Source organism: Anabrus simplex, chromosome 1 (genome assembly GCF_040414725.1).
Source record: "Anabrus simplex isolate iqAnaSimp1 chromosome 1, ASM4041472v1, whole genome shotgun sequence".
Taxonomy (NCBI): Eukaryota; Metazoa; Arthropoda; class Insecta; order Orthoptera; family Tettigoniidae; genus Anabrus; species Anabrus simplex.
In genome coordinates this window covers 860,828,049-860,853,539 of record NC_090265.1, presented here as the reverse complement: position 1 = coordinate 860,853,539, position 25,491 = coordinate 860,828,049, and positions in this window count along the sequence as shown.

Sequence of the window (25,491 nt, the reverse complement as noted above, 5' to 3'; positions counted from 1 at the left end):
TGTTTTTTTCGACCCCGACGGTGTTAGGTTGCACGATTTCATTTTCACGCCCTTCGTGGTCCTCGTCTTTCTTTGACCGTACCTTCATTTTTCGAAGTGTCGGATTCCTTTCAGTTTTTCTCTCCGATCAGTGTTAGATAGAGGATGTTTGACTAGTTGAACTTACGTCCCACTGACTACTTTTTCGGTTTTTGGAGATGCCGATGTGCCGGTTTGCTGTCTCGCAAGAGTTCTTTTTACGTGCCAGTAAATCTACCGACACGATGTGACGTATTTCAGCACCTTCAAATATCATCGGACTGAGCCAGGATCGAACCTGCCAAGTTGGGAGTCCGAAAGCCAGCGCCTCAACCGTCTGAACCACTCAGTCTGGCAATAGTCCCTCTTAAAACAATAATCCCCTCCACCACCACCACCACCACCACCTTACTTAATTAAATGCACCCGACACAGATGAGCCGACACCGAAGTTGGCGAATGCTGTCTATCCCCCATCACCACATTACATCCTGCTTATGTATGGAGGTGGAGATTTTCAGGATATGTCGTCTGTTACAAATCACACCGCAACAAACTTTACAAGAACGGATACTGATACTGGAATTTTGTTTCACCAAAAGCACCATAAACAACACCGTAGTGTGGATAACAGCAGCGAGTGTGTACTACATCTTTCATCAGAGGAACCAGCCCAACCAGACAACAGTCAGTGGATTTCTCTCCTATATCAGGCGTTGAACGATGGTCCTTGATACAAAGTGAACGTTTAATCCTGGCTTCCGATATGTGTCTCAGTCTATTCTGAAAGTCGGTTCCAGAATTCCAGTGAAAGAGCATTCATGTTTCTAAGGATGTCTGTTATAGCGAGTGTGTGCGAGTGGTAGTGAAGATTGTTGACAACGTTAAACCATACTGACCAACTAACAATACAGATAGAAAACTCAGCCCGAGATATATACAGTTATAATCTGTTTCTACTCATTGATTTGAATTACAATATGCTAAACCTAAGACCGGTTGTGTTGGCTGAGGTTAGGTCTTGGAAGATTTTTTTTTTTCAATTTGTTTTACGTCGCACCGACCCGATACAGATAGGTCTTATGGCGACGATGGGATAGGAAAGGCTTAGGAGTGGAAAGGAAGCGGCCGTGGCCTTAATTAAGGTACACCCCCAGCGTTTGTCTGGTGTGAAAGTGGAAAACCACGGAAAACCATCTTCAGGGCTGCCGACAGTGGGGGTCGAACCCACTATCTCCCTGATGAAGGCTCACAGCTGTGCGCCCTTAATCGCATGGCCAACTTGCCCGATGTGGAAGATCTGCACATTTTAAAGAGGGAAGACCTACCCCCCACCCCACCCCACCCGTGTGTTCTTGTGTTGCCGACTTCACCGTGGCCCGCATCCTCATAGAGTGCGCTGATCTCTCTTGCCTCTCGGCCTGCAGGAGACACTCGAACTCATACTAGCCGATGACGGGAATACTGCTGATCTCGTCATTCGCTTTATGTGTGAGAGTGGATTAATCAAGGGCATATACATTTCAAGTGTTCTGCAACTCACAGAGCATACCTTCCCTTTTGATGCGTTTGTGACCTCGGCTTAATAAAATAACTGTTTTTAATTAATTTTCAGATTTCTCCGTTGAATAAATAAATTTATTTTCAATTTTGTCTCCATTTAATTTGTTTAGAGTAGGTGATTACCTAGTTTAACTTCCTCTTAGAACTAAACCTTTTCTGTTTCGGTCAATCAGACTGGGAAAAGCGAAGAAAAGTCTTTCAAACTGGCGTTCACTGCAAGCTGAAACTAATATAGCTTGACCTGGATGTATACTTTTTCTTGTATGTATATACTAGCAAGATACCTGTTCTTCGCTACAGTATTATAATGAAATTTATAATTGAATGCTTAACGTTTTATATATAATCCGCCGAAATTCACGATCTAACTCGTTTTTTTGCGAGAATCCGCTAAAATTCGTGATCTGACTCGTTTCCTGAGAGATTACTGCAAAGTTCCTCCCTTTTTTCAATCAATCGATTTCGTGCTTCCCGGGCTAGGTCCAGGTATTCCACCCGGTCAGCTGGGCACCTAAATCTTTGCCATCTTTTTCCTATAAGCATTCTTAATATGGATCAAATCCTTGAGGAGATCCGGCGTGGTGTCGTCTTGGGTGCCTTGGCGGTACTGTACTCGCGGCCGGACTGCAATCGTAGTCATTTCTCGGCCAGGATCCGGTCCGCACATTTTGACGACGGTCCAGAACATTGTTATTATTATTATTATTATTATTATTATTATTATTATTATTAGAGTGGGCGATATTAGTTGAATTCATGTTATTATTATTATTATTATTATTATTATTATTATTATTATTATTATTATTATTATTATTATTATTGATGTTCTTGACCCCACACCAAGATGCAAGACCGCTATTTGGCGGTAAATTACATCTGCTGCCATTGTCATTGCTGAAAATGTGACCAGCACCATTGACGCGCGTAGGCAAGTGCGCGAGATTTCTGGCGATACGAATGATATACATCCGTGAATTATTGACCATATTATAGGGGCGAACTATTGCACGGTCAATATCATTCCTATCGTTTATTTCAAATGTGTTTAAATTTTTATTTATATGCCAGGAGAATCTATTATAATCTAACTTTAAGTTCTCCAAAGGAAAAGATGGTTCTTGAAAACGAACCCAGGAAAGATTAAAAATGATCGGTTTATGATCAGAATAAGTACATTATGAACAGTAAAATCAATTGGTCTCAACTCCTTTTTCACCCAATTGCTGTTAAGTTGATATACCCCCCCCCCCCCTCACCAAAAAAGAGGGCGTGTTCTTAATGTTGAAAAGAGATTCCAAATACCAACGTTCACGTCTGTTACCTTCAGTTTTGAGATATAAGTATCCCCATAAAAATAATTCACATTTTTCACCTCCTTGCACACCCCTCCCTCCCTTTAAGTGAATTTTTCTGTAAAAGTACTTGTTTCTTTAATAGTAAAGGATCTTCTAAATACCAATTATCACGTCTCTAACATCTTCAGTTTTTGATATATGTGTCCTCATAAAAGAAATCTAACTCTTTTCCACCCTCCCCCAAGATTTCCCCCCCAAAACGCTTTTGTCTTTGTTTTTAAAGGAGATCCAAATACCAATTTTCACGTCTGTAACTGCTTTAGTTTTCATTAGATGTAAGTATACTCATACAATTAATTGAATGAATTTTTTCAATTCTTTCACCCCCCTCACCTTCATTGGATTTTCTGAGAATACATGTTCCTTTACTTTTAAAGCAGATTCCAAATACCAATTTTCACGTCTGAAAAATCTTTCGTTTTTGAGATAATAGTATCTTCATACAAATAATTCAACTAATTATTCAATCTCCCCCATCCATTAAGTGGATTGCCGAAAACGAAAAATACGTATTTCTATATTTTTAAGGGAGATTCCCAATAACAAATTTCACGTCTGTAACATCTTCAGTTTTTTGAGGTCCGACTCGCTGGCTGAACGGTCAGAGTACTGGCCTTCGGTTCAGAGGGTCCCGGGTTCGATTCCCGGCCGGGTCGGGGATTTAACCTTAATTGGTTAATTCCAATGGCACGGGAGCTGGGTGTATGTGTTGTCTTCATCATCATTTCATCCTCATCACGACGCGCAGGTCGCCTATGGGAGTCAAATAGAAAGACCTGCACCTGGCGAGCCGAACCCATCCTGGGTTATCCCGGCTCTAAAAGCCATACGACATTTCATTTCATTTCAGTTTTTGAGTTATCAGTATCCTAATTAAAAGAATTCAACCCCATTTTCAGTCACTTTTACCCCCAACCCAAGTGTTTTTCCGAAAACAAAAAATGTATTTTTCTTTATCTTTAATAGAGCAAAAATACGATTTTTCACTTCTGTAATAAGTTAAGTTTTTGAGATAGGCCTATACTGTAGAAATGCTCAGCTTAAAATGTCACCCCCTTTTTAGTTCCCCTTAAGTGGAGTTTCCAAAAACAAATCACCTATGTTTTACAGGAGATTCCAGATACCAATTTTTACGTCTGTAACATTTTAAGTTTCTGAGATATACTGTAGATATAGTCTTTCTAAAAATTCACCCCAATTTGTCACTCCTGTTTAACCCCCATTAATTGGATTTTCCAAAAACAAAAAATACCTGTTACTTTGTTTTAAAGGAGATCCCAAATACCAATTTTCAGGTCTCTAATATCTTCAGTTTCTGAGATATAAGTATCCTTATTGCGCCGTTCCGGCGTCCAGGTCGGGTCGCGTAAGCTCCAGACTAGCTCAAATACAACATCAGTTTCCAAATAAAGTCGAATTTCCGGGCTATGGGTTCCGTATCGAGAGAACACCGTCGTGGTATACTTTTGGATAAACATAAAACCTATGCTACGGACGTTTCCTAGTCGCGATTCGGTTCCTTTCCGCATATCTTGGGCATAATTCTTAACCTACATTCACTTAAAACTAAATACTTGTCATAGGAAGTCATTGAAAGGATAATTAATTTTTATACAATACTAATTTTTTAAAATAAATAAAATCTTGAAAAAATGGTTTAAGTATTTCGAATATCATGTTAAAGAAATAAACAGTAATCAACTGACGTCGTATCTCATCAATTATTTTCAAAATATTTTCAAATTAGAGGACTCCAACTAAATTAATAAGAAGAACCATGTTCAGATTATTTTCAAATCTTGATTGGGAGCTAGAGAATATGTCAGACGCAAACTATTTAAACTGATTCAATTATACATAAAATGGAAATCACGTTTTTCATCTATCATCCATCATCACATAATCTGATTCTAATAACTTTCACTTGCTTTAATTATGTATTCCCTAATCAATTCACAGTACGATAAATTCATTTGCCAGTAGCTGACTAGATTCGATCATCAGGAATATTATTTGTTAAAGAAAACCTCTTCTCAGTTATCTCAAACATTTCACAATTCTCGATGCTGTGTTCAACTTGTGTTGAAGAAAAGATAATTCATTAAGTCATCCCTCCATTTAAAATACAATAACCGGAATGCCATTACTGTTATTTAGTTGAATTGCTCATTAAAAATAAATATTAATTTCAAAAAAATATTTAAGTGCTAATACAGTAATTATATATGACCTGATACTTGGCTATCATTCATATCTGACAAGTATTTAATGGAATTCAGCTGGATATTAAGTAATCTGGCTTGTAAGAAGACTCTATCAGTCACCATCAAACTTCATTTACGGATAATATTACCAGTGATATCATTTAATGCAAGTAAAGAAAGTATCTATGGTTAGGGATCCGTACAGAAATAGGCTACATTTGTGCTATCATCCCTATGTGGAATTATTTTTGAGGATCTAATAAGTAGTTGTTTACATAGGCACGTTATATGGATCGTAAGTGGTACTACATAAGGCTTCCTGAAGAATTAACATACATTTGAGAACCAATTATAACTATTCCTTATCTCAAATTGCGTCAATTGACCTAATTTCATCGCTAAAATTATCTGTTTCTTCATTCACGACGAAACAATAATCATCACCATCATTATTCTTCATAGCATTCTACCATTCTTCACATATAAATCATCCATTTCATATTACACATTTCATATCTCACCCTGTACTACAATAAACATAATAATTCATCTCAACTTGACGCATGTTACTCTCTCATCGTTAATCATCCATCTAAATATTCTATTTTGTTCTCAATTTTCTACAAATTCCATAATTTATCTTATTATGTCTTCCTACGACATTATTATAACCTATATACGGTCTCATTTCATCCCAGCTCAACAGTACATGCCTTAATGTAACCTAATGTTAACCACAATATCGTTTAATATTCGCATTTACGCTAAGTTAACCTCCTTTCATTCAACATTGGCAACATTACGAACGCAAAAATAAAATCATCACTGGTTAATCACTTCCTACTCCAATGGACTTGTTATTCATGTTAGATGATTACCTAATAACCTATAATAATGTTAATTTAGTTGACTATTCACGTAACATTACTTCTTTAGGAAACTTAAAATAGCACTTCATATGTATCTTTCAAGAAAGAAATATAAAATATAAAATGGCACTTTCCAAACAAATATTATCTGAACTACTCACGAGAAAGATGAGCTTAGATGACTTATCTTTTCCTCCTGCTTTCACTGTCGCTGTCACATGTCCAGCCGGCTAGGACATGATGTGTTCGGTTTTACGGCATCGTATCAGCCTCTCGGAAACGCCAGGGATGGTGTTTGGTCATCTCCGTCCTCATGGTCTCGACTTGTCTTTCGTGTCATCATCATCTAAGTAGCCTCCGCCTCTGCATTTCTAGCAAATGTTGTTGTTTGTTTTGTTGCGCAGTGGAAACAGAAAAGCACATCAACATGGTCATTTTCGTCATCTTCTGAATACAAAGCCTACTATTATCTACTGAAAATCTGCTACTACCGCTTCTTATAATGATATCTTATGATGTTTTAGAGTCTTTCAATATGTCTAGTGAGGCTTCAATTTGATCGTAATATAATCCTTTCTATGTCTTGCGCAACAGTTGTTATTATTCTCTAACTTCTTAAGATTGAATTACTTTCGTTATGTACGTCTCCTTGCCGGTATCTCGTGACGTAGCGCTCAGGTAATCTGCCGATTCGACTGTGCAGTTTTATATTAAGAAATAGTAAGAATTCTCTACCGCCGAAGTCTCGTACTGTTCTCAGGACGTTTATTAGTATTTATCTTTAATTATATACTTCTTTCTTCACGATCATCCTTCTCCTCTAATTGATTCGTGTAGCGCTCTGCCGGCATGTCTCCAGTGAAATAGATTTTTTTCAATAATAATTTTTAACAATATTCTGTTGTCGTCTTTTCTCGCCGCCTTCTATATTTTCCATTCCCTTCTATTACCTGATGACAATATCATTCTTTTAACATATGAACATGTTGACGTTCTACTTCCGACGTTCTTGCGGCATAGTCACCATTTTTGCTCCAGATAAACTTCACTGCAAACAGTGAAATGGCACATTATTAAAGGCATTCAACCGCTTTTTCACACTTTTTAACCCCTCTTATTGGGATTTTCCAAAAACAAGAAATACGTGTTTATTTTTAAAGGAGATTCGAAATACTAATGTTTACATCTGTAAACTTTTAAAGTTTTGAGATAGATACACTCATTTTAAAAATTCACCCCCCCCCCCTTTCCACCCATTAATTGGATTTTCTAAAAACAAAAAAATAAGGTGTTTCTTTGTTTTTAAAGGAGATCCCAAATACCCATTTTTAGGTGTGTAATATCTTTAGTTTCTGAGGTATAAGTATCCTCATTAAAGGTATTCAACCACTTTTTCACCTTTTTTCACCCCTCCTATGGGATTTCCTAAAACAAAAAATACATGTTTCTTTATTTTTAAAGGAGATTCTAAATACCAATTTTTACATCTGTGAACTTTTAGAGTGTTGAGATATAGATACACTCATTTTAAAATTCATCCCCCTTTTCACCCCCTTAGCGACTGAATATCCAAAAATCCTCCCTTAGCGAGCACCTACATTATAATATAAATGTATCCTCAAAATTTAATTTCTTTATGTCCAGTAGTTTTGGCTCGGCGATGATGAATCAGTCAGTCAGTCAGTCAGTCAGTCAGTCAGTCAGTCAGTCAGTTAGGACGCTCGCCTTTGCTCGTTGGGAACCCCCATTTGTTCTTCGTTAGTGGTGGGTGATAACTCATGTCATTCCAATGTTGATATTCTATATTTTTCATAATTTCTTGATAATAATTTTTCATATCTAGTACATACCTATATTATTCGAATTGGGCAGACCTATTGAAGTTGGCCCTAGCAATAAAGGTACTTTATAAAACATGGCGGCAGGTTCTCATTCTCCTATATACAGCATTTCTTACCGGACTATCATGATATAGCGTAAGCTGCTGTGTCCTGGCGACAATCTGTCCATCAAGTCGATCCATCTTCGTGCTGCTTTGCAATTAAATTAATTACATAAAATTATTCGTCATAAGAAAACTACCCATCGGCCTTCGTTCAAACCACTTAATAAATTCTCCCAGGACTCGTAAGAACAAATTGTGAAATTTTCAACGAAAACAGTCCAGTAGGTTTTCAGTTTATTAAACTCAATTATACCAAAATCCACTTTTATATATAGATAGATACACATTTACTTTTCCCTTTTCCTATCTCAGGTTTAAATGATGGCTTCCTCTATTATGATAAGGTAGGAGTACAGTCATCACTAACCGACGCCGTATCCATTTTAGAAATCACAAGCACTTAAACGAAAAAACACCAGTTAATACAACACATCTATACTTATGCGCTTCGTGTTACAGAATGGCCATGCACGCCACTCCAAGGACTAACGGTAACTCGGAAGTTACATCCGGAACGCTTCTGCAAAAATACCTGCTTTTTTGCACTTTCAAAGATCATACCGGTTTGAACATTCTTCAATTATTATTATTATTATTATTATTATTATTATTAGTAACAAATACATCGCAATTGGGATATAATCCGGTGGTAATGATCACTTACAGTAGTGTGATAATAAGGTAAATTTAAAACGTAATTATCCAACAAGAACAACAACAAAAACAACAACAAAACAAAAGTACAACAAACAATACCACGGAAAGAAAATGTTACAAGAAATATTACTTGTTTAACATTCTTAAGTATATCCAGTGCTTAACATTAAGGCTTCCAATACTATGGGATGAGCTTACTACTAGCTTAACGTTACAAGTGATAATAAAGTGAGGTTAAAACCTAACTACCCAACAATAACATTACAACAACTAGAGTACAACAAGCAATTCCATGGAAAGAAAATACGACAAGAAATACTACTTACTAGTTGAACATTGTACATCATCATCATATCCAATTTCACACACAATTTAATTATTTCCAGTGCTTAACTCCACGGCTTATAATACTATAGGCCGAGTGGCAATGGTTACGCTATGTTTAGTTGAAGGAAGATGGCCGGAAAATTGCGTATTCTGAAAATTCGTACCGTTGATAATAACACGAAAATTCGTTCAGACAAAAAACGAAACAGTTGCGGGACAAATGACTTCCCGCGAGGGACACTTACAAAATACCTTAAAATGCGGAACGGTTGGTCATCCTAACCTCATTGTCATCTACCAACTACGATAAAGCGCCCCTCACCGAAGTGCATTAGTATTTTGAATAATATGAGCTTGTAACTGCAAAACGAACTATACATTTTAAAGGATCAATTTTTCTGTGAATGTAAGGGCAAACCTGCAAGACCTATCAGAAGAGCACGAACGTTTGAAGGCAGACTACCAGGAAGCGGAGGAGGCACGAACTCTCATGGCACACAATCTGTACTGCCAGGAGAACGACAGACACGCTCGGCTGATAGCTCTCGAGAATGAGTTCAAATTACTGATGGCTAAATCAGGTATGAACATCCACTTACTGTACTATAGCAGCTCTCAACCAACTAGACAGGGCGAGTCACCTAACATTGCAACCGGCAATAATTCTTAAACAACAAGGCATTTTGAAAAACGATTTTCACAGAGGGGCTCATGTAATTAGTGGATACAATTAATTAAAAATTGCGCAGATGTATAATGTTCAACATAAACTTACGTATTTTTAAATGGAAACCCCCATTAACTTTATCATAATTGAAAACAGAAAAATATGATGATAATAATAATAATAATAATAATAATAATAATAATAATAATAATAATAATAATAATAATAATCTACTACGGTGTCGTAGCAGGCGGAGAGGTGATACTCGGACGTGGCGCGTCCCAGGTGGCAGATAGGGGGTTCCTCACAGGCTTGCCGGCGGACTTGAGCGGAATAAAATAGCTCTCGCGGGCCATACACACAACATCAAGAAATCCACTACTGTCTATTCTGGTGTCCAGCGACTAGTGGTCTGCGCCTGTTCACCTAGTTGGTGCGGCAGTGAAATATGCCTTGATCTCAACAATCATGTCTGTAATTACCGTGATATTTACTAAAGATTACCACAACCAAATTCAACTTGAAGTAATCATAATGGAAGAAAAGGAAAAAAAATCCGCTACCCCAGGGCTCCAGTCAACGCACTGGACTTTCCTGGTCATCGGATTCTGGGGGACCAGGAACATCATGAGGAAAAGAATCGGAGCTTCTCAAAATCTCTTCGCAAACACTGCATTGACACTCTCAATGCAAACACTCTCTTCAAACTTGGAAAACTAAAACAACTCACAGACATGCTAGAAAATATACACATCAAAATTCTTACCATCAAAAGACGCGCTTCAGAGATGAATACTACTTCGACACAGAAAATTACAGGATTTAAAAAGGTAAAGCTGTTATCAGAAGAGGCACACCATTAAGGTTTGGTACAGCATTTGCTGCACACAAATCATTCGTGGATAACATTATAGACTTCAATTCCATATCAGAACGTATCTCCACACTCTCCTTCAAATCAGGTAATAAAGCATACACAATTATCCATGCACATTCACCTACAAATGACCATAACAGAACGAAGCCACAAGAAATTGAAGACTTCTGGGAAGACATGGAAGAAGTAACCAACAACGTACCAGACGTTACGTTTATACCTCAGCCCAAAGGCCGGTTGGATCCTCAACAGCTCCGTCATCAGCTGTCATAGATGGTCTAGGCATCACTGAAGAGGCATACTGGGGAAATGAGGAGTGAAGTAGTTTCCCGTTGCATTCCTCACATTGCCAGAAGTTGCTATTACATACCAGTCTGCCAATCCCACAGAAATGCATGCACCAACCGACCAAATGAGCAATATTTTCACACCATTCATAGCAGGGACTGGCTGCGTAAGGAATGGCATTACTAACATATCACATACCTCAGTCACTTTCATATTGTTAAAGCCAAGGATAAAGCTGAGGCAGATCTATGAAAGTAACAAAATTGCTCTAGCCCATACCAGAAGACATAGTGCACTGTAAACACTAGGTCCGCCAGCAAAGGCATAACGTACCAGAAAGACATGTGAAAATTTTAATGGGAAAACAGCGAATTAACAGAGGAGAGGAAGAAGGGAAAGAAGTGAAAATTGTGTCATCATGAAATATTCGAGTTCAAATACTGTCCATAAGGGCAAGAATGATATTAATAATAATAATAATAATAATAATAATAATAATAATAATAATAATAATATTTAAATGGATGTTAACAGACCATGGAAAGATTGGAAGAGTCAAGAAGTTTAAGTACTCGAGTGAAGTAATGAAAGATAATCTGGGCTAGAACAATATCCACATCCGAAAATTAAACTTATGGCTGGGGTTCCACCGGAAACGTATGTAATGCGACAAAATGTGTGACAGAAGTGACCTCACATTAATCGTTACCGTAGGCTTTGGTCGCCGAAGATGCTCCGTAAAATGATGCAAATAAATCATTCGTTATCAATCTTTGAGTTTCATTTGTTGAAAGACATTCCTGAACATTAGCTTTTTGCAAAGGGAAAAACGTTTCTTTTTTTATTTCTTTCAAGATTCCTTGTTGTTTAAGAAATATTGGATATTAGATGTTGGCTGTTATCAGGGCAACTCGGAAAAGAGTGTGGGGGTACTGAGCCCATACCATTTTCGTGGATTCCATAGCCAGGATATTCTACTTCTTCCTTCAATTTCACCTTGTAAGATAAGCTGAAGGAGTCTATATTTATTATTTCGAATGTTATGGTCAAAGTACTCAAGTTTATTCTTTTTGATGTTGTGCATGACCTCCAGCTCTTGGTTCAAGTGTTGGAGTATTTCAGTGTTACGTATTCTGTCAACCCCATGACATTCTGAGAAGACGTCGGTAGCACCACATCTCAAAAGATCGAAGACTTTTCGTCGTGTTCTCTGTTAGGGTTCAAGTCTCGACCTATGAAGTAAGACAGAAAATACATAACACTGAAGTTAAGTGGTGAGGGAGATTGATCTTAAAGTTCCTGTTAAGAAGTTTGCTCATTTTCTTGAATACAGTGTTTGCCTATTCAATCCCGGACCTAATTTCAACAGCATTGTCATCAAGTACGCTGCCGAGATGCTTAAAGCGTTGGTCTTGCTCCAGTGATGTGCTGGCTATTGTTAATTTAACAGATTGAATGACATGTTTGATTATCTTTTTCGTGTTTAAACGCAGACCTGCTGCAGCACTGTGTTCAACCACACAGTTTAGTAATGTCTGCAAATCTTCAGCACTTGTTGCAAGAAAAATATCAACTGCTGAGATTAGAACAAGTTGCGAACATTTGTCCGAGTCGAAGAGCCGATCCTTCAATACCTTTCTCAGCGGACCAACGACAGCATACCCCACATCCATCGCCATACTACTTTTATGTCTTTGGTCCGACACATATCTAACGATGTTTCATTTCTTAAAATTAACCTGATAACATATTAGTCATCTTGTGAATTATTATTTACAAGAAATTGTGTAAAAGCTAAAAATAAAATAGTCACGCCAAACCTACGTGACCAATATTCAGTTCGAGCACAGGCCTAGTCTGATTTTTCAGCAGTTAACCGTTTCAGAATGACGACCATTAACAACCCCATGGATATCTGCTGTAATTAGATATTATTATCGGCAAAAAATCAAAATAATGAGCAAAAGGTTAGTTCTACCGCAAAATACAGCCCACCATGCGTACTTAAAATTTAGTTTTGTCACAAGTACGGTCCTATGCAGTTTTCGTAACCCTGAAAATTCTCTAGACAGTTACGCTTTTAGGTGTAAAACTACTACTACTACTACTACTAATAATAAAGTTGTTTTCATTCTGTACCCTGAAGGGGTATGGCGGGTCTTTTAGAAAGTGGCGCCTTCTTTCGGCCCATGAAGATTTGAATTGGTGAAAGAGATGTACGTTGAAGGTGAAGGGTTGACGGTCGTAGCCTATATTAACTTAGTGTCCGGGCAATTGCCTTAGTGCAGGAGAATGGAAACCCACAGAAAAACATTCACAGAACAGTGAACGCTGGGAACCAGTCCCTCTCCATCTCCCGATTGAAGAGGTGTAGAGCCACGGCAGAGCCGTGGCCACCCGTTCTCTGCTCGGTTGTCCGGTTGCAGTGCAGAGAATTATAACTGGATGCATTATAAGTACTCCTTTGCACTGGGTTCCACCTCAAAGTCACATCACGACACCTGATCTGCGCACACAATACGCCCTTCTCAGTGAATATAAAAAGGGAATATGCAATCCCGAGCTTCTCTTCTATAGTACTCGGATGTACGCATGCGAAAGAAGAACCGTTTAAAATCGCGACAACCTTCCATCCTGACAGCGGAATAACTGCAACTTCAACTTCAATAGCAAGTGTTTAGATATGTGGAATGATACCGTCCCTGAAGATCACTGAAACTTCGTTGATCATGTTAAGAAATCAGTTCATCAGAAATTGCCACGAAGTATTTGGAAAATAGGATGCGAAAAAGCAGGCGCGGCCCTTCAAGGGGGTTGCAGGTTTGCACAACCACCAGTTAATTTCCTAATTCTCTTACTCTTTATTTTACACTCTTTATTGATGACTGTAGCTGGTGGCTTGTTTTGTACACCCGTAGGAGGCTAAGAGCCGCCAGAAGTGTGCACGTTTACAGCAGGTTCGCAGGCGAGTTGCAAGCGTACTAAAGAAGGTTAGATTGGAAAGAATTTTGGCTTGTGCGGGGTCAGAGGGTTTAGAGGCGTGGCTTAAGTTTCTATTGATAAAGATTGTCAAAGTCCCTGACATAGGGACTGTGCCATTTCACTGTCCTGAGAATATAATTCAGTGGAGTTAAGGTGGTCGCAATTGCCGGATAAAAATTTAAACAGAACTCATAAACTCGATAATATATATCAAGGAAATATGATATAGCGCGAGGTCGTAATTGTAAAGATCAACATGGCAGTGGCTGAGACGAAACACGACTCAGAATTGTTAAACACGGTGTTATTACATAAAGATAAATGAATTGATCATCTTTGAGAACGGACGTATTGATTCGGGGAAGCAAGACACGCAATTACAAGTTCAAGATTTTGAAGAAAATCATCAAAAAATAGAGTTTCACAGCGCTAAAACTAACCAAAATACATATAGATATAATAGCAATAACATAATCTGCGAAATAAGAAGAGTATTGTAAAGGCAATACATATTGGAATTCACGGCGAAGACTAAGCCTTGATTCAATAAGAAAAGGAATTCATTATAAAGCAGCAATACTTAATTGAACCTTGAAAATAGTAATATACGATCCATATAAAGTTGAAACGATGGTAGATATATTGGTGATCTGCAACGTTATTGCTATAAAATTCGAGCTAAGAGAATTATCAATGAAATTGTTATGTTAGAAGGCTTTGAATTCAACGTTATGTCACAATTAACTTCATACATGTCTCTTTATATCCCTATTGCGCAAGACCTCGCAGTTTTAAGAAGACTATGGGGAGATTGTCTGGATGAGGCCAAGCTGAGATGACGGCAACGAAGGACCACATCGCCGGGAGCATCTCGATGACCAGCGGCAGAACGCGGACGTCAAACCAGAGCCGCAGATGTCGAGGCAGACATAATACAATCCCGGAGCCGAAGGAAAAAGATAAGTCTTGCCCTAAATTATGGTAAATGAGTGTATTATAAATTTCAAAGTAGTCATCTTGATTGATTGCGAGTAGATGTTAGATCGTTAATATCTTCGAAATGATTCAATTATGTTAGATTCTCACGAAATAATTTTATATTTGTGTCGATTTACATGGAGATAGGTAGTCATCCTAAAGTTAAAACCAATCCTAGTTAGGGAGTATGAAGTGAATAATATATTAATGCCATTGTAATGAAACCAAAGAATATTGGAAAGTGAAAGTGAATGTGAAATGTGAAGTGCTAAGTGATAGGATATTTAAGGTTATATGTGAAGTGATGATTGATATTTTGGATTATGAAGGTTAGTTATTGCCATAGGAAGTCAGAGTAGGACTACGTATGTGGATATGAGAAAAAACCGAAGACATGTTGAGAATAGATACGAAGATATTGAATCAATAAAGTGAATAATTAGGAATGAAATGATTCTAAGCGTCAAAATGACATACATATTTATATGATTTATTGGAAGAGAGATGATATTATATGTGAGATAAAAGGGATTTTGAAATGTTATACGAGTATAATGAGGAATAGAAAGATAGAATATATGATGCTACGTTGATAAAAGAAGAAAATGATTGTTTTTGAAGAGAAAAGTGATGATAGTTGATGCAATGCAGGATCATTTATGTTCGTTAACCATGATGATATTTCATTGACAGAGAATCCATATCCTACGATAGTAACGACGTGTTATGATAGTTATAATGTGTTATGGCATAATTAGGTCATCATATTGAATCCATTTTAGGAAGTGTTGATTAGTAATTTGATAATTTTAACCTACTATCTCTACCATAAGGTTATATTTTTCCTGAATGATAAGCATGGCATACATCAAGCCACATGGATAGGCATGATTATTATAAATTATTCCAGTAGGATAGTTAATTTCTAGGATCTTCATGAAAGTTATCCCTTGCATATTTAAATAAATGGCACACGGTAACATGTTAAAATTCACACACTCATGTGAGAATATATTTAATTAGTTATTTTTGTGGTTGAATTGAATTGAATATTAATTTGGTAAATGATGTAAGGATGAACGATGTTAGAAGTTAGTGTGAATATTGGCACATGTTTCGCTAACAAGGTATACTTATCTTTTTCCCGACGCATAATCTTGATAGTACAAAAACAAGAATTAAGCATAATACTCATCCTAATTTATCTGAAGAAGTATGATTCTGACAAAGACAAAATAATTTAACGTTATTCTTAACTTCCTAAATAGATTTGTATTCATTGAAAGATAATTTAATTTTGAATTATGTATATTATGTATAATTTGATGGATGATATATAAGTGATATAAACAGTAAATTCATTTCCAACCTTAATATACGTTTTTGCTATTTGCTTTACGTCGCATCGATACAGATCGGTCTTATGGCGACGATAGGACAGGAAAGGCCTAGGAATAGGAAGGAAGTGACCGTGGCCTTAATTAAGGTACAGCCCCAGAATTTCCCTGGTATGAGAATGGGAAACCACGGAAAACCATCTTCAGGGCTGCTGACAGTGGGATTCGAATCCACTATCTCCCAGATGCGTTAATATTTGTTTAGTATGCATAATTAATATTTTTATGATCAACATTCATATTTACCCTATCGAAGCAGACTCAAAGAATTTAATGTGAGATAGTATTTTTTCTTGATTTCATTCTGTTTTCTCAACTTTATGATTTGAAAAAATAATTATGTTTAAGGTATACTTGATGTACTATTCGTCAACTTGGTTAAGAATTTTAGATAGATTTAGAGTTAAGGCGTAATATAAATCATGTTCTGCGATGACCAACGATTCGTAGAATGGAGACGACCATCGTTATTTCTGGCAAGTAATTCGTTTATCAAGAAACCGTTCTCGTCTTTTTCGGAAGTCACCTTAAAAATATAACAATAATCGAACCCTGAGAGTATGCTGACCTGGATTTCTTTCGCGACCCGCCCTGGACGCAGGAAAGGCGCAGTACCAAAATACTTCCAGAAGGAACATCGGGAAAGATTCTGTTTTACGTACGGTTTTCCTCATCTTGTGTGATATAGTCGCCTATTTTCAACAAAAGCAATATGCACACACACGTCATAGTAATCAAGATCTTTTCTTTGACATTAAAAAGCGAAAACGTTTTTGTTCTGAAAGTCGTCATTTTCGTAAGCTGTTAAGAGAAGGCAACACTCATAATGCATCTCCCTTGCCTCCTGACATATCATGATTGTCAAAGTTCAGTTTGAACTGTTAAACGAAAATGATTCCAAACATTTTTCTGCCATAGCATGAATTTGCAGGACTTTTGCCTCATTTGAAAGACGAATGAACTGTCTGTATAAACAGGTACCACTACACTTGTAGTTAACCATTTTACTTCCTAAATTCTCTTAAATTCTCAGATACAAAAGTTGAAAGTTTAAATTATGTTCAAACCTTCATCCTTTGATACCAATTGTGCACCACCACATTTCCAAACCACCAGCCGCCACTGCGAACAAGGCATAGGATATACACAGATAGCCTGTACGAATGGGGGAAAAAATTTCCCTCCCAATGTGCTGCTCTTCAGTATTGTTGTGTCAGCCCTCTCGTAGCCCTCTTCGATATTTTTCCTGTAAGGAACTAGTGAGTCAACTGGAAATCCCTGTCTGATTATATAGTGATAACCTCTCCCTTATATTGTTCTCTTCATCTGTTTCTGCTGTACACCTTCTGGAACACAAAACGGAAATATTTCCTCTCTATCCGAGCCTCAAATATTCTAGTACTCCATCAGCAGGGTATAAAAACGAGGCTCGCCGCGAAGATTCAGTAAATGTTGGAGTTCGGTAGTTGGACTGAGGCTGCCGTCAGTGCCCCACCGGTGTCAGAGCGGAGTGCTGTGTTTGTACTACTTTGGAGTAGTGTTTATGTAACGACGTGTAGCTTGACGGCAGTAGTGCTGGTTGTCGTCTTTGTTCGCTGGAGTCAGAGTATCGTCGTATGCTGAGCTGAGTACTGTGTATGTGCACTGCCTGGGAGTATTGTGTGTGTAGTGGACTATATATTTTCTCTGGGGTCGAACCAAGGAACAGATATTGTATGTTGTATGGGTCAGCAGCCTTGTGTTCAAAACCTATCTACATGCAGCTGCTGTGTGCGAAGGGACCAAGCGTGCGAGCCACAGTGAAAGATACAGCCCCTTAAGAAGGACTATCGCCCGTCAAGGTAAAAACTGCACGGCTGGAGTCCTGCTGCGAGAGATTTGTAATAGACAGCACTTAGTGGGGTGTGATCAGTCATGGTTGAATATAATTGTGTGTGTGTGTGTACTGTATGTGTGCTAATTAGGTCATCCTAGAATTAAATTGGAGTGATAGAACATACGATATTTTATTCGTAACAGTATGACAGGCAAACAATTCAACACACTGTGAAGCCTACGATCCTATCCTGAAAACTGAAAGATTTCCATAACGTGACACCGGTAACCTTGATCTGAATTACAAACTTAGACATAGTTTTGTGTACCCTGGAACTTTGAAATGGAATGCGAATATTCCAAATTATTTCAATATTGTGTCATTTTTCCTTCTGAATTCATGTTTTTTATTTCTTTACAGATATATAATGACCTTCCTCCTTAATTCATGTTTTATATTTCTTTACACATTTATAATGACCTTCCAATTGGGAGATCTTTAAAATGCAGGACCTAAATTAATGATATATTATTGAAATGAAATGTCGTATGGCTTTTAGTGCCGGGATATCCCATGACGGGTTCGGCTCGCCAGGTGCAGGTCTTTCTATTGAACCCGAGTGACTTAGGCCCATAATCAATCATGATTTGATCGGTAAAATAATATGATACATTTATTGAAATACAGAGGAGTGTATTTGAAAATATTTCGTTTAGGTAATGTCGAAATCAGAGCGAAGGAAGGACGACAGACTGGAGCCTGACGGATTAGCTCAACCCGACAACTTTTAGCTACTTCACAGCAGGGAATATCATTAGTTGGCGTACAAGGAAATACAGAGTCCACAAATAAGTCTTGGTCAGAAAGAGGAAGGGGGAGAGTCATACAAAGAAAACCCACCACATGAGTAAGACCTTGGGATATTTTTGGTAGGACGGAAATTCCATGACCTCATGGAAAATTACAGCGGCTGAGTGTACGTTCGCTAGCCTAAGTTCGAGCAGGTGGAGATTTAAATCACGTGACCGCTTGCCGGCCAATAGTAAAAATTTAATGGGAGACTCAGTGATACCATCTTAAGGAATGATGGATGAGATATTTTCGTAACTACAAAAGTAATCAGTAATAAATTAATATGAGTACGCGGATGGATGTAATGAATTTATTAGATGTCACGCATGGAAAAATAATCAATACTTATTGGCAAATTAATTAAATTGAAGGCTGGATTTCTTGGAAACCGGACAGCTTGAATCTCATTGGCTGAAAGGAGACCACGTTGTCAGGGACGCTTACGAAGGCGCGAAATGTGAGGAGCGAAATCCACCCATATCTCCTAAATCTGTGATCACCTGGAGTTCATATTTTATCCAGCAGATATGCTATCGGAGTGGATTAATTTGATGTAAATTTTAACTTCCAATTCGGAGTGCAAGTACCGATATTAAAAATCCACCCCCTCCCTAAGGGGCATGACGTCAACAAATCCGCGGGAAAAAGGCTTCATCCATATATACGGAGCTGAATTGACGGTCGCCAGCCACTTGTCTTGAATCGTCGGAGCTGAATTGACGGTCGCCAGCCACTTGTCTTGAATCGTTGGAGCTGAATTGACGGTCGCCAGCACACGTGAATTGAATATCGGGAGCTGAACTGTTGGTCGCCGGTAACTTAGAATTCTACGGACGTACAGTCATTTAATGGCGCGAGCATCCGCCAGTGTTTGTAAAGTGTGATCGCGCTCAAGCAACATGTTAAATCTGGAAATAGTTAACGTAGGATAGTGTTTTTTTTATTTATGAATAATCAGTGACGTAAAGTAATTACCCTGCAAGAGAGTAGTATAAAATATATCACCATAAGTACGTACATAATAGACTGTGTGACGAACAGTACTTTAAGGAAGTAGTAGCCTGTACTTAGCTATACCGAACCGATGTAATGAACACGTCAAGAATGCCGTATAAATCGGGCGTATCGCGACGGGCGAAATAGTTGACACCTCGTCGTACGTGTCCAGGTCCATTGTGCGGTAGGTGGACGAAGATTAAATAGTGTAAATATATTAAATTCTTGGGTCTAGGATAGAAATTTGTTGTATCCAAATTAAAGTATACAGTGTTAACGTAGTAAATGGTGAAGGTTTGTGGTAATCAAGATATGAGAGTAAAATAATAATGTGCCAGGAAATCTTTTGTGAAACTACGCCATCAAGGATGGAGGAGTAAAACGCAGAGAGGGGCTGGATGAAGCCTCTCGTCTGCAAAGCTGCAATGGAATACCGATAACTAAGATGAGTACTAAACTGTAAAATATATTTGGGAAATGTTATCGTGATGGGAAAAATGGGAATAATTTGATTATACTTGGTTACCTTCTGTAACAAGATGGGTCGCTTAACGACCCCATCCTAAATTTGTAGCACGGACAGTAGTAAATCATAATAATGTAAATAATCGGGTCTTTTATGTATTCAGTTTGTTGGAGATGTAAATTTGTATATATAGTGTAGTACGTTAAGTCATGCATGCATTCATATTTTCTTTGTAGTCGATAATTTTCTTTACATTTGATTTTGATTATGCTAGTTAAATAAGACCCGATATGTGCTTTTATGTTTTGTCATTTTAACGAGCCATTTAATGACATGGAAGGAAAATCCAGCTTCGCCATACCAAGTGTGTTTTGTTGAAATTAATATGGTCATATTTTCAAAGTGAAGTTGTTAAATTTGTGAGATGCGATTAATATAATAATTTCCAAGTAAATCATATCTGGAGTGTTTAGTGCCAGAATAAATTGAATTTGTAAAAGGGGTTATGCGTTAAACATAATAAGAGTGGACTACCGTATTACAGGCGAAAATATTATTATTTTTTTTAAATATTAATAATAATAATAAATAAATAATATAACTATTTTTTTTAAAGCAGATATTTTTTTATATGATTCGGGGATAATAATAATTTATGTGATCAAGTGTTGAGTTTATTGGGAATCATTTAATGACGGGAGGTCGTTTTAACTCGGAATTAAAGTGCGTGATAATTTAATTTGATCGATTAATAATATTAAAATGTAGATCGGTGTTAATAATCCGTACATGTTAATGAACGTGTGGTTTAAATTACGGTCCAATGTTTTTTTTTTACATATAAATGTCGCGTTTTGAAGTTGCGATTCATTAGCCGGAACATGTAGTGCTAATATTACGAGACCATGATTGTCAAATTTTGGTAAATATAATTTCAAGATGTTACGATTATTTGTGGAGAATGAACTAAGGCATAGATCCAAATGAGATAGAAAATGTGAAAGAATTTGCAGTCAGATAATAAAAGGTCGTACGAGGTCCGAAATGAATAAATAAGTCAGTTGATAATTCTGTGAGGAATAAATAAATGAATCGAGGAATATTGAGATAGAGAGGAAAATAAATTCCGTACGAGAGACACTTAGGATATTGATATGAGTGTAAAATGTACGGGCAGTGTCACAGAGAAATACTGAGTTACGCAGCGGGTAGAATTCGAACCCGTGACAGCATGTACGAAATAAATAGACTGCACAGCTGTTCGTTGAGATACAACGGATCTAAGGATAAGGAGAGTTCAGATTCCACAGAAATGGTCGTATATTGTATTCATTGTAATAACGAGTGAGGACAATCATGATGTCGTGATAATAATAATAATAAATATTGCAGATAAAGGATTGGACCGCCTTAATTAATTGAGCGTTGATAACGATGTTAAACGGGAATCTAATTGAGAATATGCAACCGATAATAATAACAATGTAAGGACGATGTTAAATCACCGCGGTCGGATTAATAATAATTGTCATAATAATAAACTGTAATGATGTCGTTGGTTGATCAGTGAATTAATTTGTAATTGCGACCGATATCTTAATATATGTTTTGGCGCAAGTGACCGGTTCATTAATGATAAATAACCTTTTTAAGTGACGTGAATAATAATAATATCTTGAGTCACCTATTCATTAATAATAATAATAATCACGAGAGGGATATAATAATAATAACAGTAATAACCATTTGTGTTTGCATCCCGCATAATAATGATGATATTAATCAAACGTGACAGTGCCAGGAACCGTTGCATATAATAATAATAATAATAATAATAATAATAATAATAATAATTTCGAGGATGATAATTTCATGAAGATTGTGACGAGCGTGGATTAAATTATTTGGTAACAACATCCCTCTATTAGTATGTTGAATAATGAGAGTGATAATATTAGAGTCATTTGGTACCTCTTTATTGTACGGTTTCCGTACGGGACGATGTTACAGTCATACTTGCGTGTTTGTTTACTTCGCTCGCGATGCGAGGGGGGGCCATGGCCACGGTATTTCCCACCGCTTCTCGTTATCTCATCTGTGGCAGTAGTCTACTGAGGCTAACTGGAAACAATTCAGATCCCATGTAAATAATATGTATATGCTAATTCATTGGTATGGCATCAGCTGGATATCGTAAGATAGGGACTGTCCGTGGAATCCAGTTTTCGCACTTCACGAGAAACATTACCCAGTCCGAGTACCGGTCTCGGAAAAATGTATATAGCCGGAGTACCTCATCTTAGTTAAATCGGGAAGCCGACCGTAACATGGGTTATGCTCGGGCTCCCAATAGAAGGAAGCTATATCTTTGAGTGACGGTTCGATTCAAATGGAATCGATCCGTAAATTATACCTCCAAAATGTCATTTTATTTCAGAAGCAACGCAGCAAGATATTGATACCACTTGCGGTATGGCAAGTGATTTATATATGTAACATGTGTGTAAATTCAAATATTGTTGCCACGTGTATCAAAGTTTTATACGTCAAATGGCGTAATAAACCGCTCCTTCTGGCAAATTATTTCAAAGGAAACCACTCTCATAATCTTTTTATTGTAGTTAAATGATGCCCTTTTTAAAGTAACAGTCACTTCCTAGTCCTATCATGGAGTCCTTAAATTCAAGTTACAATCGAGCCTTCCCCCTTTTTATTTTAAGTTGCTCCGTTCATCCCCGTGTTCTATTATGCCGTTATATTTATATTTGATGATTTAAATAATGAACCGACACCCCTGAGATAAATGCTAGTCTGGGACTCGGGAGGTGGACGGGTGCAAAATGGCTGGCCCAAAGTGGGGCTTTAAGAACGGCAAAGTGTTGCTTTAAGAACGACAGAGAGGCAAATTTTATTGCTAATCAATTTTTATATTTTTATACTTTTTTTCAAAATTTTATATTTTTAAATTTTTGATTTTTATTAATTGATGACCGCATCACGGTCAAGTGTGTGTTCACTTGTAACGTAGTATCATGCTAGAGTAAGGTTAGTTTCGAACGGAGCTAGATTTGACTAGTTATTAATATAATCCACTGCTAATCTCTTCAAGTTTGGCAATGATTCAAAATTCAATAAGCTCGAAGATTTGATGTTTCTCTTTTCCCATATGAAATTTAATATTTTTTTTGTTATTCAGGACTCCATTTAAATGTCATTGGACATGAGATGAATATTATAAACAGTTGTTTAGGAAGGCTTGAAATGGTAAAAATATTACTGAGCACCAGTTCAAGTTGTTATTTAAAAAGAGGTTGAGATGGTATAAATTAAAATTAACGTATTTCAGGGCAGGAGATTTCCAACTTCATCGTTGTTTTTAATGTTGTTGTTGTTGTTATATTGGAGCGGTTTATTGTGAAATCTTAGGCGCAATCCAGCATTCAAGTTGAATGACCTGCAGATGTAAACAAGTTTTAGAGTCAAATTCCTTTTGTTAAATGAAAGTTAGTGTAGGGGTATAATGTCATAGGATAGGGCCTAGACCCAATAGCGTATTCCTTCGTGTGCAGCAAGGCGAGAGGCCGATCGGCCCTTTTGCTTTCTCAAGAAAAGTTATAATGTCTGACGACGGTGGGGAGCGATCACAGGACATAGTGGTAGAAGGACAGGGAGAGATGAAAGCTCTCACGTTAGAGGATTTGATGCGGAACTTAACTCTGAACATGGAACGTAGGTTCGATCAAATGCAGGCTGATAATGTTTCCGCTAAACATGAACTTGTCGACAAAATCGACCAAGTACAGGCTGCGAGTGTTTCACTAGAGAATAAGATCGACCGAGTACAGGCTGCGTGTGAAATAAATAAATCAGAACTCAAGGCACAAATAGATGCAGTTCAGGCCGCGAGCGTAGCGATGGGACAGGAACTTAGGGACCAATTAACTCAAGTCCAGGAAGCATGTCACTTCGCGAAAGACGAATTAAAAGTGCACATGGATGCGTACATTACCATCGTTAATGAAAAGGTTGACCGCGTTAGAGATGAGGCTCAAATGGAACGCGCAGAAATTAAGGAAAAATTGAACGCTAGTGTCAAGGAACTCGCCGCTCTGCGATTAACTGATAAAAATGACATAGAATCACACATAGAGGAAATTCGGGATGAGTGTAGGAAGGAGAATGACATCGTCCGGGGACAAGTAGAAGAAAAATGCGCGCAGATAGCTGGCACCTTGGACAAGCATGACAAGGGCATGAACGAGTTACGTGGGGAAGCCGCACGTACACTTGTCATCGTAGCAGGACTGAAAAACAAAGTCGAAGAACTAACTATAAATTTAGAAGACCGTAGCCAGAGAATAACTAAGTGCGAAGACGCAAACTTAGCGTTATTCCAGCGGACGGAAGATCTAATCGAACAGGGCCAATCATTTGCCGACACGGAAGTTCGCCTATTAGAACAATGCAAGGCGTATAATGGGCAAAATTCCGGCACAAAAGAAATAGCCAGTTGTAATCCCGACGGAATGGATGACATCCGAAAAGACTTGGAGATGTTGAAGGCTAGGTTGGAACCATCAGCGTCTAGCCAAGATTTTAACCTCCAATATCGCGAATACGAACCCCATGATAACCAGGGGATTCATAAGAAAGGAGGCCTATCCCATGCTGATACACACGGTTTCAAGTTTGAAAACAGAGATGGGTCGTCTACGTCATCAAGTGCTATCCCGACATCGGTGGTACACGTCATTAAGATGTCTGATGACAAGCCACCAAAGTTCGATGCCCGTGGGCATGTCACCCCGAAAGGTTTCATCCGGGAAATCGCCAGTTATATAAGTGAGAATAAAATACCAGTAGAGCGACAACTGCGAACAGTCGAGAAATTCCTAGACGGAGCACCAGGTGTATGGTTCAGGGCTTTCTTGTATACTTTTGAAGATTTTGAAGGATTTCGGCGGGCTTTTCTCCAAAAGTTCTGGAGTATTCAGGAACAGCAGGAGTTAAGGCTGGAAGTATACTCCAGACGATATGCAACATCTTCACCAACGAAATTCTCTGATTACTTTGTGGCACAATTTCACAAGCTACGGGAGCTTGATAATCCAATGAGCGAAACAGAATTGATTAGCGCCATTGGAAAACAATTGCCATTCGAGGTCCAACGAATGATGATAGCGTCAAATGTCCAGACAGCTGTCGATGCGGAGGCTTTATTACGTCAATTA